General features: G+C 42.3%; 1 pseudogene; it reads left to right on the forward strand.

The window, feature by feature from the left end:
* Positions 1-588: 588 nt before the first annotated feature.
* On the forward strand, positions 589-3886 carry LOC127156520 (uncharacterized; annotated as a pseudogene).
* Positions 3887-14516: the final 10630 nt, after the last annotated feature.

Below are 14516 nucleotides of genomic sequence, written 5' to 3' on the forward strand. Positions count from 1 at the left end.
GAAATGCAGCTGGAGGGCAGGAAGTGATATTTCTCCATAGGAATCACAAGCAGAAGCTCAAAAATGCCTATGTTTTGCGTTGTTTATGGATGCTCAAATCGGTCAAACTGAGAAACCACAAAATATCTTTTATCGTGTATGAAAATTTGCTGTTCATAAGGGCGGAAAGGCAAGAAATTGACTGAAAAGCACAGGAAAAAGTGGTATAACAGACTGTAAGTTCCAAAGATGGAATAAATAAAGTTAATGAAGTGTATATAACTAAATTAAAGAAACATTTTCCTGTGGCTTAGCAGGCGTACAAGACTTTATAAGAAAAACAAAAACAATATTTATAATATTAATAGATAATATTAAAAAATAATACTAATATTAAACCCTAAAATTATCTAAACTCTAATTCATACATCCCTACAATTGCGTATCTTCAGAAGACTGAAACTGCTCAATTCACTTATTATATATTTATTTTATTATGATCTCTTTATTTAGCTTTGAAGTGTGAATAGCCTTTAAATACAAGGACAGAAAAATTCCATTAAAATATCTTAATTTGTGTTCTGAGTATGAACAAGGGTTTAGAACAACATGGGAGTGAGTAAATGATGACAGAATTTTCTGAAAAATTTTGGTTAAATTATTGCTTTGTTGTGTTAGTAGTTGAAATATTTAGCTTATTGTTCCAGCATGTTTGTTGCATTATGGATTTGATAGCTTCCTTTAAATTATATACAAGGTTTGTTGTGACTGTTGATTTAAGACTTTGCTTATTGCTGCAGAATTTTAATATTTTTTGTTTGTTACATTTTTCTGCCACTTAAAAATAATTGAGGAGCATTTTTGTTGTAAATTTTGTTGCATGTCGATTGTAATTAATGTAGTTAACAAGTTTTTTTTTTGTTTTTTTTTTTAAATCCTAGTAAAACTGTTAATGGAAAGAGTGGAGTAAAACTGCATACCAAACTGTGTTCCTTTTGAAGGTGTCATTTTGCCAATAAATACTTTCTGTAATTACAACAAAATCTTCTTTGTGTTGTTTTTACAGTATTGTTCATACTGCGTGTATTCTTAAATAATGTGAGGAGCATATTGTGTGGCTTAGAATCTGGATATAAGATTTAAAGTTATACATTTAAATGGTAAAAAACAAACAGTTGAGGTGGCTTAAAATATTAAAGCAACTGGCTGCAAAACTTGATTGGCACAACTTAGTTCTTGAAGTTCAGTAAACTCAAAAAAGTTTTGCAGCTGGTTACCTTAAATTCCAAAGTTAACTCAACTTTCTATTTTTTTTTTTACAGTGTAGCAGTTAAAGCTCTGCATTCTATAAGAAACAGTTCAGGTAATTCAATTATTGGTCTTTAAAATACAAATACATTTAAAAAAAAAAAAAAAAAAAAAAATTAATTAACTTCATTGAACATTCTTATACCCAGGGCTCGACATTAACGCTTGTTTGGGAAAAGTGGATTTTGTGAAAGGGCAAGTGAAAGAGAATTTTACTTGCCTTTCAAGTAACCCGAATAACTAGCTCAACACCAAAACGTTGATGAGAGTGGTTCTGATTTTATTACTTTCAGTTTTAAATGGTGACTGGTAATCGACAGTATCAAGGTTGCTTCATTTGAGGCTCAGGCATTCTATGTGACTATCGGAAAAATCACACCTAAGCACAACAGCACACACAAAGAAACAAACATGTACAAGCTAGTAGAAAAAAAACATAAATATTGTATATTACATATGATATAGGTAAGCAACATCACACAACCAAGCACCAGCACGATTGCAAATGTGACACTGATTTTATACAACAGTAGTTCAATAAACTAGTAGTTAATAATAACTGACATTTTAAACACATTATTGACCATTTTTGCTAAAATAATGAAAATAGCTCTAAGCAAAGCCACAGCAGATCAGTCGCACATCTCTGAGCAACACACAGCTGTGTTTAATTACTGAATGATTCAGCATTTTTTAATGATTCCAGTGAGTCAATGCTTCAGTCATCCATTCATAAGGACAGTCCTTCATTCAATGAACTAGCTGATTTAATGAACTGGTTGAATCCGTCTATGGTTAAATCAGTGACTCACTCATTAAGACAGTGACTTACTGCCACCTATTGGTGGTGTGGTTTCATATTTAATGGTATTGCATTTTTCAGATTTATATGTTAAAAAAGTAAAACATTGATCTTATAACATTTTTTATGTATTTGCAATTTTACTGTGTAAATGCATTTATGGAACCTCTTATCTTCATGAAACAGTCTGAGTAAATACATCTAAATGGCACTTTCAATGCAGCTTCATTGTTTTCTCTGCAGTGGAAAGATGGATTTTGTTGCTAATGATTTCGCTTAAATGGTGACAGCCATACAGTGTCTATTTATTCTAACTGAATGTATTGATAAAATTTACAGATTTGACGTAAATGATGATACATACATTTAGAAAGGTTTTAAAAATGTCAGCAAAAGTCTTTTCTTACAAGTGATAAAACATCAAATGACCATATAACAATATTTCTTCTGCAGATTTCCCAAATTGATTATATGGTCCATGAGAATCAAAATATTCTAAGCGTTTATAAAGGAAATCAAGCTATCAGCAGCGACTACAGCAAAACCGGATATGATCGTGGACACCTGAACCCCAGCAGTTTCCAATGCGGTGAAGGTCGTAATGCAACGTTCACGCTGACCAACGCTGCACCCATGAAAGAGCGATTCAACCAAGGTCACTGGAATAGATGTGAGACCAAGCTGAGGACTTATTTAATAAATAATCTTGCCAGGGATGCTTATTTTGCAACAGCTTTCATTGTCACGGGTACAGTACCTGATCCCAATGTACGGATACCAGACAGGGGAACCTCCGAAGACTCTAAAAGAGTGACGGTGCCCTCTCACATCTGGACGGCTGTCTGTTATAAACACCACACTGACGACACAAAGTCCCATTCCTTCGGCTACATTGGGACAAACCAGCAGGAAGAGCCTGACATACGCCTGATGAGTGTCTCACGGCTTAACAATGAGCTGATGTCACACTTTAGGACCAATCAGCCGATTAACATTTTTGCTGATGATTGTTTTGGTATCAAGACTAAATTAGCTGAGGTTCAGGCCAAGATAGAATTTGGCAGCACAGGCACTTGCTACAATGTAGCAGAGGACCTGAAGATTGATGAAGAAATTCTTTTTCTAAATTTTATGAGATCACTTATGCATGATGTGCTCAGAAAAATTAAGGTATCTGTGAGCTCAGATGCTGTTGAATGCTTGCTGAAAACAGAAAATCAGAAGACTGCAGCTGATGGATCACTCTGTTTAAGAGTCTCTGAATCTGATTACAGCTGTCGATGCGACACAGGAAAGGAAACCAAGCTCTGCTGCTCCACTCCCTGCCTGTACATGGAGAAAATCAGTGGCTACAGGTGTTACTCAGACCAGAAGCTGATCGAGTGCTCACCTCCATACTCGCTCATCACAGTTAATGGAGAGAGATGCAAGAATGATTTCCCCTGCGCTACATATTACGACGACTACTACTGGGGCTGGACCAGTTACAGTCCCTATTATTTTAGCTATAAGTGGGACTACTGCAGCCCTCTGCTGAGGAGCAGTAAGGCTAAAAATGGGCAGCACTGCCACATCAACCATGCCTGTGCCAAATATGGCAAAAACAAGCCATGATGCTACACAGATGATGATGGCAATTATGACCAGTGCTGCATTTCTGATGACTGTTACTCAGCTGTGAATGGACAAACCTGCAGGTCTCATCACCCCTGTGGCTACCGTGGCTATAATTACCTGTGGTGCTACACAGATTATGAAGGAAACTGGGATTATTGTTGCACAGACTGTAGCTGGTAGATGATTTACAGTGTTTATTACAATTAATACTAAAGTATGACTTTGCAAAGTTGATTGTGATTGTACTTGCATTACTTACAAACATAAAGTCTCTCATATGTGCTTCTGAAATTAACACCAGCTTAAAATGTATTTTTCCCTGATGATTTGTTTGCAAAACAAATAAAAAAAACTTAATAAAAGCTTCATAAAAACATCCATGACTCTTTTTTCATTTGCAAATTCTTACACAAAGTAGTATGATTTGTTTCCAGTAAAAACAAATCTCTGACAGGTATGACTGTAGATTCACATAAACACACACACACACACACACACACACACACCTACACAAAGCTTGAAGAACAATGATTTGATTTTCACGAGTTATAATTTAAGCGGTGTCTGTGTTCACATGCATTCACAAACACCCAGAACTCCCTGCACTTCCACTGCTCAACAGATTCCCCACACTTGATATTCAGCCCAAGAAATGTTCATTCACATTTCAACTCAAACATTTGTGTAGTGCTTCACACAATATATTTTTACAAAAATTAAGTCTTAATAATGATATATTATGTCATTTAAAAGATATGTTCTTGTAGTAATGAGATGCTATCTCGTTAAAACAATGTTTTCTCAATATAATGACATTTGTCATAAAAACAATATATTCTTCCTAATATAACAAGACACAGTATGTTTAATTCATATTATATGGTTAAACAACATATTTTGTATACCTGATGTGCCATAGGCCTTTATCCACTGATATATAATATAGAATTGATATAGATCAGTGCTGTCACAATCAGATCAGGCTCTGCATAAGACTGACCAATATTGAGCAGCCTACATCTTGGATAAGTTTTACACCTACATTGCATTCTACATCAGTTCAAGTCTGCGTGATACACAGACATGCATATCAGCAACTCTTCATGATCCAACTTCACTTACAGCAGAAGTGAGTATAATGTTTTTTTTAATGAATCTAGTTAGACAAGTTTAGCAGCTAAACATGGCTAAATGCAGCTAAAGTAAACAGGCTCCTCACTCCACAGAGAGAAGAGAGGGGCGGGGCCAGCAGAGCTCATTAACATTTAAAGGAACAACCCCTTAGAATGAGATGATTTTTGCAGAACTGATTTTGTCAAGGTAAAAAGGGTGTTGTTTTACACAACCATTGAGAATTTTTAATCAAAGTATATTTGAGAGACTTTTCATTAAGACCTTAAAGAATCATATCAACTTGTGGAAAATGGGCATCTGATGACCCCTTTAAAGACACATCTTTTTAGCCAAGCATTCATATAATATATCTCATAAGCTTGTACTTCAGCTATACCTGCTCAAACGCACATTATCATTCATTTAACAATAATTTCTCTCTATTTGCTTTTTTTTTCTTCAGTTTGATGGCTACATCATTGCCGTTTATAGTGTCCCCAACTGATAACATAAAACATATAATACCACATAACATTTACTGTAGGTGTCATAAAATTACTAATCTGAGAAATTTTCTATTGCAATTTGGCTGTGAGATTTGCCAGTTTTGGGTGCGTAAGATGTAATGGATTCTGTTCTGTAAAAAGAATCTAACCATGTAGATAAGTGACTTCTGCGCTTTTTCATGTCACACGAAATTTTATTTTCTTTCAGTCATTGCATTGCATTCCAGTTCTTTTAATTCCACTTTGACTTCTGTTTCATTGTCATTCTGTCTGAACAGTGCTTGAACTCTGGTTGGACTGAAGTCTTTGATAATGTAAATGTTCTTTGCTCTCTTTCTGTACAATGAGTGCTATAATTACAGTAACTTACAGTGTATTTTTTTAATTCAAAAGAAGAAATGGGCAGGTAATGTCTCAACCTGTCTGCATTTCTCCTCTCAGACAGACGCTACAGATCTACAGATCAGCACTAGAACTTCTAGACAAAAAAAAAACAAACATTTTTTTTCTCATCATGCCATCTCCAGCTGAAACGACTAACACAGAAATTATTACCGGTGTTCTGTAATTCATTTCTGTAATTCATTCTCCAATTGTCGCCTGTCTCTCAATATGTAAATACATATCATATATTTTATGTATTTTATGTATACAGCTGTATATTTTTTTCTAATAAGTATAATTAAATTGTTAGTCACTATTGGAGTAAGTGCTAGTATCTAATAAACAAGACCTAGTACCTAATAAGTAAGTGCTAGTATGTTTGAAAAGGATACTAGTACATAAAGAAAAAGCACTAGTAGCTAATCAAATAGATTCTAGTGTCTACAAAAAGGATCAGCATTAGAATAAAAATAGATTCTAGTCTGTTTTGAATATGAAAAGTTGGAAAAGGTGTTGCCAAACCCAGAGAACACGATGAGTGTGAGAGCAGCGCCATCCAGTGACTGATACTGAACTGACATGAACTGAAGGTCTTTATGGTCATTGACTGTTGAAAACAGACAATTAATAAGACAAGACTGTACAGTGAGTGAGTCATAATATTGCAGATTGATCAATCTGAGTACGGTGAGCACTGACATCTACACTGATATGAAACAGTAATTGTATACAGAGGGTAGAAATGTAAATGGAGTAAGTGACAGTAGTGATTTAGTGAGCAGATATAGTTTGCACCTTGATATAACACATTTAGTGCATTTGTTAAAGTCCTTATAAAGCAACCAGTGACACTCGGCATATTGTGCAAAAACAAAATGTTCATGACTCTAAATAAGATACAATATCAAAAAAAAAAAAAAAAGAAAAAAAGAAACAGCGCAGAAATCCATGTGGATCAAACATATCAGGGTTGACTCTTACATCTCCTCAGGGATGCTTTTGTCCTTTTGTGTTTTATTGATCATTTTGCAAACCGCAGAAATTTGCGCTTTTCATTTGAATATTTTGCCAATTTTCTTTCTATTTTAAATCTATTTTACTCTAGTTATACAAAAAATTGTTGGCCCATAGACCAAACACACACTTCTTCTGTTGTGGTATGAATGTGTTTATATGTGTGTACAACATTTGTGTATGAATTGTAGCTTTTTTTAAAATCTCACACTGCACAAAAAGGTGCATCAATATTAATGTCATCATTTTTAACATTAATTAATCCAAGACTGTAATAGTCTAAAAAAAATCTGCTTAACATTTAGAACATTTTCATAAAAACAACCATATAATTTAAATACACTGGCATTTAAAGGTTTAAAATTCAATCTTTTTTTTTTATGATAAGGATTGATATTGGTTAAAAAAATGTCAGTGAAAGAGGGAAAAAAAATCTCAATATATACAAATGGGCTTTGCATCACAGCAGGTCACTGTATTCACAGCCCTGAATCTGAAAGCTCCAAAGTGCAAACACATCTATATATATATATATATACATATATATATATATATATATATATATATATATATTAGCAGCCAGTTGAACATGTAAACCCACTCAATGACGTATGGCCATACACAACTGAGTAATAGTAAATCATATCCATCTTCCTGTTGTTGTTGTTGTTGTTGTTGTTGTTGTTGTTTTTTAAAGCCTTGTTAAAAGTAAAGCTCAAGAGTTGGAGGACAAACATGTCTTGTAGAGAAATGGATGTTGTTGTTTAAGAACATTCTTCAACTTATTCTGGACATGTCAAAGAATAAAAGATCTGTCTTTAATGCTTTTATCAAAAAATTATAGCAACAACCGTAATATGTAACAGCAGTGAGAGAAATAAACCAAACACTTGTATGAGTCCACACACTCAAATGCTTTATTGTTTTTCTATTAACACAAAAGTGGCACTGAGGCGCTTCTGATGGTGTGTTTACTCAGACTGATTAATGCTGCTCAGAGGAGACGTAGATGAATAGATACGACTGTACGCTTTAAAAACTATGGACTGAGGTCAAAGCAGCCATAATTTAGTCTGGTATTTATGCAGCATTTCGTCTTTACACAGATCAGCCGTAACTCAGCTGTGTAAAGACGCCTTAAGATTTGGATTGATCCCACTGAATGTCAACAGTATTACAATGCCAATTTATACTGCAAAGGAGGCACAGAACCATTTCTAATGTGGCATCCAGGTGTCGATAAATAGATCAGAGGCGGCATACACACTTTTGCACAGCAACTGCAACATTTAGGCTTTTATACACCATTGCTTCTTTACACAGCTAGTTGTGTAAAGGAACCTCAATTATTTATTATTTTTATGTCACAAGACTTTTGGTAATTATTTTTGCTTTCTTACCTCAGTTTACTTGTAGTTGACTTGCATCTCACTGTTGCCTTATGGCAAGCTGTTTAACATTTAATCTATAAGCTGGACTACTATCTATATTTGTGCCACTAGTACTTTTTTTTTTTAGATACTAGTATCTTTTCCATTAAGTACTAGTACTGATTAGTACTGATCATTAGCTATTAGTGTTTATTTTTTAGCTACTAGTGCTTATTATTTAGGTACTAGTATCTTTTTACTAGTGTCTTTTTATTTATTCGATAGTAGTTCTTATTTATTAGATGCTAGTACTTATTCCAATAGTGACTATTATTTAAATATAGTTTTCTTGTTAAGAAAAATTAGAACTAGTACTTACTTTTTTAGTTACTAGTAACATTTTACACCAAAGAAATCCTGAACTTAATAGATATTAGTACTTTTAAAATTTGCATTTCTGTTCAGTATGGTAATTATATGTTGAATATTAATGAACCAACAACATATAGGAGAGAAACGGATGTAGTGTTTGTTTTTTTTTCTAAAGAATCGTTATTTGCGAACAAACACGTAGAAATCATTTTGTCAGTCATGTAAACTCTTGTAATTTTGTAAACATAGTAACCTAATGTGTTTGTTGGTTATTGTACGAGTGACCTCTGGCAGGATGGAGATAAGAAACCTATTTTATTATTTATTATATTCCTCTTTTTCCTTCATTCAAAACAATAAATATCATATCAGGGTTGTATGTTAACTTTTTTTTTGCATACTGGTGATACAGATGTTGAATGTCTTTACATTAATGTTCTGCACACGGCACACAGAATCAAACCTTATAGTTTTCAGACAAACATTTTCTTTATTTAAAGAACAATATTTAATAATAAAAATAATAATAATAAACCATCTGGTTTGCTCTGCTTGTTTGTAGGGCTGCACAATTTGGCCAAAAATGTTGTTTTTATATATCAATACTACAAAACTGAGCGTTGAAGAATAAAAATATAATATATATAGCTGAAAGAAAAATTAAAAACTGTACACTTCTGTACACTGAGGAAAAAGGTAAGGATTTGTCTATGTTGACCCTAAAGTTCTTAAAAAAGAAGTATTATTGTAAGCGAGTCAATGACTGATCCGGAGACGAGGGATCCATGTGCAACAGCTTTATTTTAACAGACTGTGTCAACAGGCAAGGTTCAGCAACGGCGGACAGGTGTGGTGAAGGTAATCCAATGGGGTAAACGATAGTCCATGCAATGGGTCGGGGCCGGCGGCGATCAAAGGGGATAATCCGAGACAATAGCGTGGGTCGAAAAAGGGCAGGCAGCAAAGGTTCACTCACACGTTTAACAGTCCGGTTGGCAACGAAAAGACAGTCCGAAAAAACGCTCAGGATCGCTAACATGACTTAGACGAAACTTCGCGAAGAACGCGCCGAGCCGGCGCGTCTAAAATGGCCGACTGGCGGAAGTGAACCGGGGGGACCCGGAACCGGAAGCGGCGGCCCAGGTACGGGGTAGATGGGAAATGGAGTGCTAATACTCCGGGGAGGGTTCCCGTTGGCGGCGGTCAGAGGGAGCCACAGAGACCGCGCTTGTGACAGAGCCCCCCCCCTGCGAGCGCCTCCTGGCGCGAGGAGGCGACCGACGCCGGGGCCTACCTCTCCTGCGGGGAGCCGGTCGATCTGGGTGGGCGGCGTGAAAGTCGGCGGTGAGGGATGGGTCCAAGATGTCCTCGGCGGGCACCCAGGATCTCTCCTCGGGTCCGAAGCCCTCCCAGTCGACCAAATACTGGAGGCGGCCTCTCCGGCGTTGGGAATTCAACAGGGTGTTTACCCGATAGGCCTCCTCGCCGTCGATGATAAGGGGGGGTGGCGTCTGTGGGGCGGTCTCCTCTAGGTTCTCCACTCCTCCCGGGTCACCAGCGGGCTTTAACAGGGAAACATGAAAGGTGGGTGAGATACGGTACTCAGCAGGCAATTCTAATTGAAATGATACTGGGGTGACTTGTCTGATAATTCTGAATGGACCCACGTACCTGGGGCTGAGCTTCTTGCTGGGTAAACGAAGACGGAGGTCCCGGGTCGAGAGCCACGCCCACTGACCCGGCTCGTAGGCGGGATTGGGGCGGCGCCGGCGGTCGGCCTGGATCTGTGTGCGCCTTACTGCTCTTTGGAGGTGAACATGTGCCCGGTTCCAGGTCTCCTCGCAGCGCCGAAACCAGGAGTTCACTGCCGGGAGTTCTGAGGGCTCGCCTGACCAGGGGAACAAGGGTGGCTGGAACCCTAGGATACACTGAAAGGGCGTGAGCTTGGTGGAGGGCTTATGTAATGAGTTTTGGGCGTATTCGGCCCAAAGCAGGAATCGACTCCAGTCCTCCTGATGGTCCCGGCAGTATGAGCGGAGGAAGCGAATCAGTTCTTGGTTCATCCTCTCGGCCTGGCCGTTGGACTGAGGGTGGTATCCTGAGGAGAGGCTGATGTTCACTCCTAACAGTTTGAAGAAACTCTTCCACAGGCGAGAGGTGAACTGGGGTCCTCGATCAGAAACTATGTCCTCCGGTAAGCCATAGTAGCGGAAGACCGCCTCGCAAAGGGTTTCCGCCGTCTCCATGGCGGTGGGGAGCTTGGGTAGCGGGATTAGGCGACAGCCCTTCGAGAAGCGGTCTACGACCGTGAGGATGGTGGTGTTACTGTTGGAAGAGGGGAGATCGGTAACGAAATCTACGGCAATATGAGACCAGGGGCGCCGGGGTATAGGCAGCGGTTGTAGTAGGCCAGCGGGCAGTTGGCGAGGGGATTTGGTCATATTGCAGGTAGAACAGTTCTTAACGAAGGCGATGGTGTCATGACGCATGGATGGCCACCAGAAGCGATTGTTCAGTAAGTCCAGGGTAGCCTCGATGCCGGGATGGCCTGAACTCGGGGAGGAATGGGTTAAGGATAGCACCTGGGGACGCAGATTAGGCGGGACGTAGGTGAGGTGGTCAGGACAGTTAGCGGGTGTAGGATCCTGAGTAAGTGCTTCTGAGATCTCAGTCATAATATCCCATGCCACGGGAGCTACGACAACCGAAGAGGGTAGGATGGTTCCCGGGGGGGCCTGAGTGAGATCTGGGTCATGTATGCGGGAGAGCGCGTCGGCCTTAGTATTCTGGGACCCGGGCCGGTAGGTGACTTGGAACTGGAACCTGGTGAAGAACAGCGCCCACCGGGCCTGGCGGTGGTTAAGTACCCTGGCGGTGCGAAGGTATTCCAAGTTCTTATGGTCCGTGAGTACAGTGAAAGGATGTTGGGCCCCCTCGAGCCAATGTCGCCACTCCTCCAAGGCGAGCTTAATGGCTAGTAACTCCCGGTTGCCCACGTCATAATTTCGTTCAGCCGAGGTGAGTTTGTGGGAGAAATAAGCGCAAGGGTAGGTCTTGGGTGGTTGCCCCTGCCGTTGGGATAGCACAGCCCCAACGCCCGAGCTGGAAGCGTCCACCTCCACCAGGAAGGGTTTGTTGGGGTCCGGGTGGTGAAGGATAGGTGCTGTGGTGAAACGCTGCCGGAGATCGGTAAACGCCTGGAGGGCCGGGGAGGACCAGGAGAGGCGGGTGTTACCCTTCTTTACCATCGCCGTGAGGGCGCCGCCACCGAGCTGAAACCACGAATGAAGCGGCGGTAGAAGTTGGCGAATCCTAGGAACCGCTGAAGCTCCTTAAGGGTTGAGGGGCGTGGCCAGTTGCGTACCGCGTAGACCTTGCTGTCATCCATGGCGATCCCCTCTGGGCTAATGATGTAGCCTAGAAATGCTATCTTCTCCTGGTGAAACTCGCACTTCTCCTCCTTGGCGTATAGCTGGTGCTGAATGAGTCGCTGAAGCACTGCCCTGACGTGTTGTATGTGTTCTTGGTAGGAGTTAGAGTAGATGAGGATATCGTCAATGTAAATGATCACCCAGCGGTGCAGCATGTCCCGGAAGATCTCATTCACGAAGGCCTGAAAGAAGGAAGGACTGTTGGCCAGCCCGAAGGGCATCACTAGGTATTCATAGTGTCCAGTAGCGGTCGAGAAGGCCGTCTTCCACTCGTCTCCCTCGCGAATACGGATGAGATTATAGGCGGAGCGTAAGTCCAACTTAGTGAAGAATCTGGCTGAGCGGAGCTGTTCCAGGGCAGAGGGGACGAGTGGGAGGGGATACCGATACTTAATGGTGATGTCATTGAGGGCACGGTAGTCGATGCAGGGGCGGAGACCGCCATCCTTCTTCTTGACGAAGAAGAAGCCGGCCGAAAAGGGTGAAGTAGAGGGTCTGATGAAACCCTTTGCCAGCTCCTCCTGGATGTAGTTGTTCATGGCTTCGGACTCAGGATGCGAGAGGGGGTAGATACGTCCCCGTGGTGGAGTGAAATCTGGTAGTAGATCGATGGCGCAGTCTCCGGGTCGATGTGGTGGGAGGAGCGTGGCCTTGGTTCGGCTGAAAGCCTCGAGGAGGTCCTGGTAGTCAGCTGGTATGGTGCTATTGGCAGCAGGCTGTGAGACCGGCGCGGTGGGTCGAAGGCAGTGCAGCTGACAGTGAGGTGACCAGTGAGTAATGGTGCCCTGTGTCCAGGAGATGTTAGGTTCATGCTGGTTGAGCCAGGGATATCCTAAGATGATGGGTGCTTGTGGTGATGAGATGAGGAAAAACCGGATGATTTCATGGTGTGCTGGTTCGAGGCGTAAAGTGAGGTCGTCGGTGGTGTTGCGTATCTGACCGGAGCCTAGCGGTCGCCCGTCGATGGCGGCCACTGCCAGAAGAGATGCACAGGGAAGAAGGGGTAAGTGATTAGCCAGGGCGAAAGCAATGTCCATAAAGTTCCCTGCCGCACCAGAGTCAATTAGGGCGGTAGACTGTATAATAATTTTCCCTGACTGGATGGTCACAGGTAATTCACATCGGTTGAGGTTCGAAGTGATCTTACTCACCGAGGTGGGCGGACGAGGTGGTCTAGTGGGGCAGTTGGCACGGATGTGGCCGGCGAGGCCACAGTAGAGGCAGAGATTGCCCCTCAGACGTCTCTCCCTCTCCTCTGTAGACAACTTCGTAGCTCCGAGCTGCATGGGTTCTGGGGTTTCCAGGGCATTGGGTGCAGGGAGTGACACAGGGGTAAACGAACGGCTGGTCTTGCGTGCTCGCATCACGCTGTCGACACGGATGGAGAGGTCGATATATTGGTTGAGCGACAAGTCCACGTCTCTGCATGCCAGCTCCACCTGGAGATCCGGGCGAAGGCCCGGCGGCGGTAGTGCAGCTTGAGGGGGCCGTCGTTCCACCCACTCTGTGCCGCGAGGGTACGGAAATCCAAGGCGTACTCTGCAGCGGTACGTCGGCCCTGTCGCAGCTGGTAGATTTGCTCTCCCGCCTCACCGCTCTCGGAACTAGGTTGAAACACCGCCTTAAACTGTTGTAGAAACACGGCGAAAAATGAGGGAAAGGCGGGCCGATCCAAGTCCCAAACTGCCGTGGCCCATTCCAGAGCCTTCCCGGTGAGGAGGGAACAAACAAAAGCGATCTTACCCTCTTCTGTTGGATACAAATGGGGCTGCTGGTTGACGAAGAGGGTGCATTGCAAAAGGAACCCCTTGCAACGGGTCGGTGTGCCGTCAAACTTCTCCGGGAACGCGAGTCGCGGGCTGGCTGTAATCGCGTGAGCTCCCGGCGGAGATGCGGTGGCAGCGGGCGGGGCAGCGGGAGGTGCAGCGGCTGGCGGAGTTACCCGGAGTCCCTGGAGTGCTTGGACGAGCTGCTCCGTAAGGCCGGTAAGGTGACGTAACTGCTGTTGATGGTCCGACAGGGTGGATGCTTGTGCAGAGAGCTCGGAGGTAATCTGGCTGACAGTTGCTGGATCCATTAGCGGCGAAGTTTCCTGTAAGCGAGTCAATGACTGATCCGGAGACGAGGGATCCATGTGCAACAGCTTTATTTTAACAGACTGTGTCAACAGGCAAGGTTCAGCAACGGCGGACAGGTGTGGTGAAGGTAATCCAATGGGGTAAACGATAGTCCATGCAATGGGTCGGGGCCGGCGGCGATCAAAGGGGATAATCCGAGACAATAGCGTGGGGTCGAAAAAGGGCAGGCAGCAAAGGTTCACTCACACGTTTAACAGTCCGGTTGGCAACGAAAAGACAGTCCGAAAAAACGCTCAGGATCGCTAACATGACTTAGACGAAACTTCGCGAAGAACGCGCCGAGCCGGCGCGTCTAAAATGGCCGACTGGCGGAAGTGAACCGGGGGGACCCGGAACCGGAAGCGGCGGCCCAGGTACGGGGTAGATGGGAAATGGAGTGCTAATACTCCGGGGAGGGTTCCCGTTGGCGGCGGTCAGAGGGAGCCACAGAGACCGCGCTTGTGACAATTATATTTCCTTTTCGTGGTAACCAGTTAGCAAGA

This window comes from Labeo rohita, chromosome 25, assembly GCF_022985175.1.
Source record: "Labeo rohita strain BAU-BD-2019 chromosome 25, IGBB_LRoh.1.0, whole genome shotgun sequence".
Classification (NCBI taxonomy): Eukaryota; Metazoa; Chordata; class Actinopteri; order Cypriniformes; family Cyprinidae; genus Labeo; species Labeo rohita.